We start from the raw sequence: 6,158 nt of genomic DNA, 5'->3' as shown, positions 1-6,158 counted from the left end.
CTAGCACCAAGTGATGAGTGAACAATATCCATTGATCTAACATGATCTTTCCTAGGATATCCAACATTAGTTGATGTTGACGATTTCAACAATGTGTCTCTCAAAGTAAAAGGATAACTTGATCTATGAGCTCTTGTTATATCAATTTCTTCTTGAAAACAATTTGACTTGCCACCATAGACTTGATAGCCTTCATTCCTAGCACCAAGTGATAAGGGAATAGTATGCATTGTTCTCCCAAGTTCTTCTTGCAAATATTTTGACCTACCACCATAGACCCGATAGCCTTCATCCCCATGACCAAGTGATAAGGGAACAATATGCATTGTTATGCCAAGTTCTTCTTGCAAATGTTTTGACCTGCCACCATAGACCTTATAGCGTTCATTTTTAGCTTCAAGGGATATGGGAACAATATATGTTGTTCCGGCATGATCTGCTAGAGAATATCTAACATTAGTTGATGTTGGCTATGGTTTCAAAGATTGCAATGGATCCATTGCTTGCAATGTTCTTGGAGGGCCTAGACTCATACCAGGAAAAGAATAGCCACCAGAAAGTGCAACTCTTCCATGTACTTCAACCATGGTACTCAAGTGACACCCAGCGATTGAAATGTTATGTCAAATATTGACGTCGCTTCTTCTTTCATTTTTGGAAAGCAACTTGTTCGTGGATAATAATTGTGATGAACTGAAGTTGGTAATCTAGAATCCATAATAGCCTCAATCTCTTGTAATGGGAAACATGTTTGTTGTCTAGAAACCGACATTTTATTTCTCTTCACATGGTTTTGCCGCTTTGCTTTAGGATTGTAGATAAAGTTGAATGTGTTGCACTTACCACGTGGAAAGGGTTCATCACATCTATAGCTATCACCTCTCTTATTGTTGTAACCTAGGTAATCCTCTCTCTTGAAGTCAGCAGACTCAATCAATGACAAAAAGCATTGTACATCTGTAAGGATATTTATCATCTATTTTCATCTTACCTTTACACTACAATACATAGAATGCACCAATTCATTAGTGATTGCTTACTATACTAGAGGTCCTTTTTTTCTTCCTGGGAAACTTCAATTTCTGAGAATCTATTAACACCTTACAAGGTTTCTTCAATAGACATTAACAATTGCAATACTCTACATAAATGCTTCAGTGTTCAATGTTTGCTTGGTGTCTGCTGCCTATATTCCTCGGTGTGACATCTAAACTCCTTTGAATTATCTATTTGATATTAAATTGCCAGTTCTTTTTGGTCAGGACCAATACTATATACAATCACACATTCAACTGAAAGGATATAGGGATCGAGTGATCTTGGTGAGTACCTTAGACTGCTTAGTTAATCTTAGAAATTCTCTGATGCCCTACTAGCCAACAGCTACAAGGAAACATGGATGATAATTCGTGCTTGTGTGAAAGTCTTGGATATGACTGGCTTAAAATTTTTAGCATTGAATCAATTGAGGGCATGTCAGTACTATAGGGAAAAAAAAATTTTTTCTTCTCCCAGTCCCCCCCTTTTCTTCATAGTTGAGAGTCTTTGTTTGATCACCTTTTGCAGTTTTTGACTGCTATATCTACAATAGATGACTTGAACTATTCGGAAAAGATAGACACATATTATATTGTTAATGTTCCATATGTATTCTTAATGTGTTGGAAGGTTTGTGCATGTCTTAATGTTTGAAGAGTTTGGACTGCTTCACTTTCATCCTTAATTTCATAAACATCTTTCAAAATTCAAAGATTAACAGCTAAAATCTTTTTTCTTCAATAATATTTGGAAGGTTGTGAAGCCTCTTTTGCAAGAAAGAACAAGGAGAAAAATCCAGGTGCTACAAGGTTGTGGGAAGGAGGAATTACTGAAGGTAAATATCAACATTATTTTCAATGATCTATTTTAGCTCTCACAATATCACCAATTCCATATGTAGTGTTTGTCTGTTGGTTCTCTTGACTAATCAAAGTAACATCAATGAAAATAATTGTAGTAGTTGTATTTTACTTTAGATCTAGGTCTAACCCAATCTATCACTTGTCATATTAGTGATGTTGTTACACTGGCCCTGATAACAACATCATCATGCTTGTGGATTTTGTTTGCTAGTTTCTAGTTCAATACTGTCAAATTACTATTCTAAAGATACTAGTATTTAATTTTAACTTGTTGTCAATTTAACTCATAAGAAACAAGATTTTATCAATTTTGTTTATAATTGGCTAGACAAGGTAAAATTTGACAAGATCTGCACGGTTTCCTACCCCTGCATTATGAAGGATGTGATATATCAAATATTTCATATTGCTTCATCCTACGTATAATTATTCTTGTCATAAAGAATTTCTCTCTCTCTCTCTCTCTCATGTCATGGTACTTTTGAATTTCATCTTAAGACTTGAGAATGAAGCGAATCAAAGGTGTCCTTTCTTCCTACATTTGTTACAACTAAAAGAATTTTAACATACTCGAGTTCTTTTAAAACTTGTTGTAGGTAATGGACTATGCATCCCTCCCACACTTCTGCAGAAAAGAAGATTCCAAGTCATCCAAACATCATGCATCATGAAACACTGAAAAAAATTTCTCCTTCAATCACACCTTCCATCAACAACTCTACAATCACATCAAGCAACAAGCCATCATTGTGGAGTCAATTTCACCAATCAAACAAGGGTCCTTCTATGTAGACATACCAAAGCCAGACCTTGATGATGCCAAAATAGCCAAGCCATAGAAACTGAGTCCACAAATTGGAGAATAAAAAAATGGCTTTACCAACTCACTAAATGTTCTTACAGTTAATGACCATTGAAAGCTATGCTACTAAAGCTAGTAATTGTGCTTTTTGGCCTCTCCAGAGCCACTTTTATTTGTTGATTACTTTATTATCCCTTTTGGATAAGGAGGGTTATACTTGTGAGGTCATACTTATACCAAGTTATTAGATGTAATATTGTAATGTTTGCATCAACTCGATGCAAAATTCTTCAAATAGACCTTAATCTAATTTCTATAACCACCTTGGGATGATAAGCATATGATATATGTTCAATGTACAAAAAGACAACATCATGCTACAATTCATATGACTACCTCGGTAGATTGTTACTTGTCATCATTATTTGATCTCAATTGTTTTTTACTCTTAAGATATGGAACCATTTTCAAAACCATTATGAAGGTTATTAGAAGAGTACAAGGAAATATTTGACGCTCACTAAGTGTCACACGATGTCAGAACTAAGTTTAATACGTATTTTCCTACATTATAAAATATTACATGGTTAATTAATCAGAAATTATTTTTTGTATGATTTCTAATATATTTTTATTATAAAAGTTAACAAACTTATTATATATATAGTAGTGTTTTTGTGTGTATAAAAACTAGTAGTTTGAAGAAAAAAAGGAATTCATGTGTCTTATCCTTTTATTTTGGTATACATATGTAATTTGCAAGGAATATTTTGGTTGTTCACCGAAACTAATATTTTTCGAGAGATCTAAACACACTTAAAAGGTAGATTGCCTCCTTTTAACACAATTTTTTTTTCATTCGCATGAGTCAGAATTTAAATTCCTAACCAATTGCCTAAGAGATCTGAATCCATGACTACTTTGAGGAATCATAAGAACATTACTTGTTCTGTTTTTTAACAAATGCTATTCATATTTGCAACCAAAACAGCTTGTTCTTTTTTTTTTTTTTTTGAAGCATTGGAGTTAATTGAATAAAGGGATTAATGGTCAATAGAATACCCGATTACATGTTTAGATAATTGAATTGTGGATTTGGTATAAGACGGGTAAGGTTCTCAATAAATTGATTCCAAATAATAGTAGCTATTGTCACATGATCCTATTCGGTTGAGCTATATTTCAGTACTACTTGCAGTTTCCAATTGCTGCATTCATTCGTGGATTAACATGTGGTTAAAATGCTTTTAATTTGATTGGTGTAGCACTTCTTTTGTGCATGGTTAGGGTCCTAGGGACTACTTTTATTGGTTTTGCATTCCTTCTTACCATAAACCCTGAACTAAAAATGCATCACACAGATATCTTCATTCAAATTGATCTCGATATCATATGTCAATATTTTTATTCTTGGAAAACTTTTGACACAATAAAATGCAAGTCATCTAAATGACACAATGAAAAAACGAGAGAAAATTAATCACATTGCAAATAAAAAGAGCAAGTGATGTTGAGTAACTAAGGCATTAGTTACTCACACCCACAGATATGAGATTAAGAAGTATAATGTTGGACTCAAGTACACCTTTTCTTATGAGTAAATAAATTATTTGGATAGCCAAATTACCTAGGAAGAAAATTTTTCAAGGATTATGCAAATGAAAACCAACAAAGCAAAACATCAAATATTTAAATCACTCTTTTTATGCTAGCTATTGTTTAACTTGAAGTGGCAATAGGCTTCACAAACTTACAACAACAAGATTGAAAACAAAACAAAATGACAAACATGTGCCAAGTATAGGGTCCAGCAGTAACGTATGCCTATCTGAGATATATAATTTGGTAACTTATTGTCATTAGCTTCCCATTGATTAGACAGACATATCATTGAATGGAAGAGAGATAGTTCAAAGCATACATGCAGATGGACAAACCTTCTCTAAGGATTAGAATCTTCCCACTCTTATACCTTTATGGCATGCACTTAAAGCGTTATGCAAACTCTCCCAACCCAAGCAAATATTAATTAAAATACAAGAAAATACTTTTCTGAAGAATAAATTCTAAAGTGCAGAGATATAAGTTCACATCAACCCTAACGTACATAGAGAGACTAGTTCATGCCACAAAATGTAATATAATGAATTTGATACTTTCAAACCCAAATCAAAAAAAGTTTTTTTTTTATATTTATTGAATCATTCAAAAATCGATTAAGAAAAAACATTTTACTATTTTAGTCAATCCTTGAAAGCAAGGATGAAAATATTCAATTAAAAACCTAACTGACTCCAGCTTTATTGCCAAAAGACCAATAACAAAACATCATGGGGGGACTAGATAGAAATCCATGTCAAGGAAAAGTGAACCTACACTAAAGAAGCCCTAAAAATTTACTGGCATAATGAAGGGAACAACATCCCACCAAAAATCAATTCTTGTGCTCAATGTCATGAGGCAAATATTAGAATATCCATATCCAACCATTTAATGAGGCATATTGTGTAGGAACTATTGCATAGCAAGATCCAACTCATTTTGATGATGGGCACTGTTAAAATTTCTACATCCACCCATTTGATGAAATGAATTATGTAAGTTGAATTGTTGCTGTGTGTGTTGTGCTTGTTGTATTTCATGTGGTTGCATTGCAAAATTTGGTGGAGGAGGAACCTAATTATGTTGATCAATGTGGGGAGTAACAATCATGTCAATGTCTTCTAAGGTTGTGTCATGGATGCTTCTTCTTTTCTTCTCTTTCTTTGGGGCTTTCTTGCGTTCGAAATATTTTTGAGCATGACTTGCAACTTGAGTTGGAGTTTTTGTTGGAACAAATTTCTTTGAAATGTTTTTCCATCCTCCATGTTCATATTTCTCAAGCCCAAGGACAAATGACCTATGTCCTTCTTTTATCCAATGTGTGTATTTGTTGCAATGAACTGATCGGGATGAGTCACCAAATAATTTGATGCTATTGGACTTCGTATTATGCGAAAGCAAGTGGTGTTGGTAGCTGATTGGCACATGCACCTGCTCAAATGCAATGCTATTTAATGTCTGCTCCAGTGACTTGGCAGGAACCTGAGAGGCAAAAACCCTCTGAGGGGCACAAACATGAGTTGTGTGGGCAGACAGTACAGGAACCAAATCGAGAAAAGTATAAACCCTCTGAGGTGCAAGAGCAGTATGACCAAGAACTCTCTAAGGGGAAGGAACCTGAACCCATCAAGGAGTAGGAGGAGTAGCTGCAACAATATGAGCATGAACTCTCTGAGGGGTAGGAACAGGATGAAGACCCTTTGAAGGGTAGGAACCTAAGGTGGGAGCAACAACCTCATCGATGGCAAGAGCAAGAACTTTGGTAGGGGCATCAACAATAGGACTAGTGGTTGGAGCAAGAATGACAGGAACCTCATAAGTTGAAGGAGCAAGAGCAAGAACCTCAAGCTGAG

At 34.6% G+C, this 6,158-nt stretch overlaps 1 pseudogene; it reads left to right on the top strand.

Annotated features, from left to right (window-relative positions):
- The first annotated feature begins 472 nt into the window (after positions 1-472).
- On the top strand, positions 473-2,715 carry LOC114404985 (annotated as a pseudogene).
- Positions 2,716-6,158: the final 3,443 nt, after the last annotated feature.

Source organism: Glycine soja, chromosome 3 (genome assembly GCF_004193775.1).
Source record: "Glycine soja cultivar W05 chromosome 3, ASM419377v2, whole genome shotgun sequence".
Classification (NCBI taxonomy): Eukaryota; Viridiplantae; Streptophyta; class Magnoliopsida; order Fabales; family Fabaceae; genus Glycine; species Glycine soja.
Note: the sequence above shows the minus strand (reverse complement) of the source record. Positions and strands in the feature narration are given on the sequence as shown.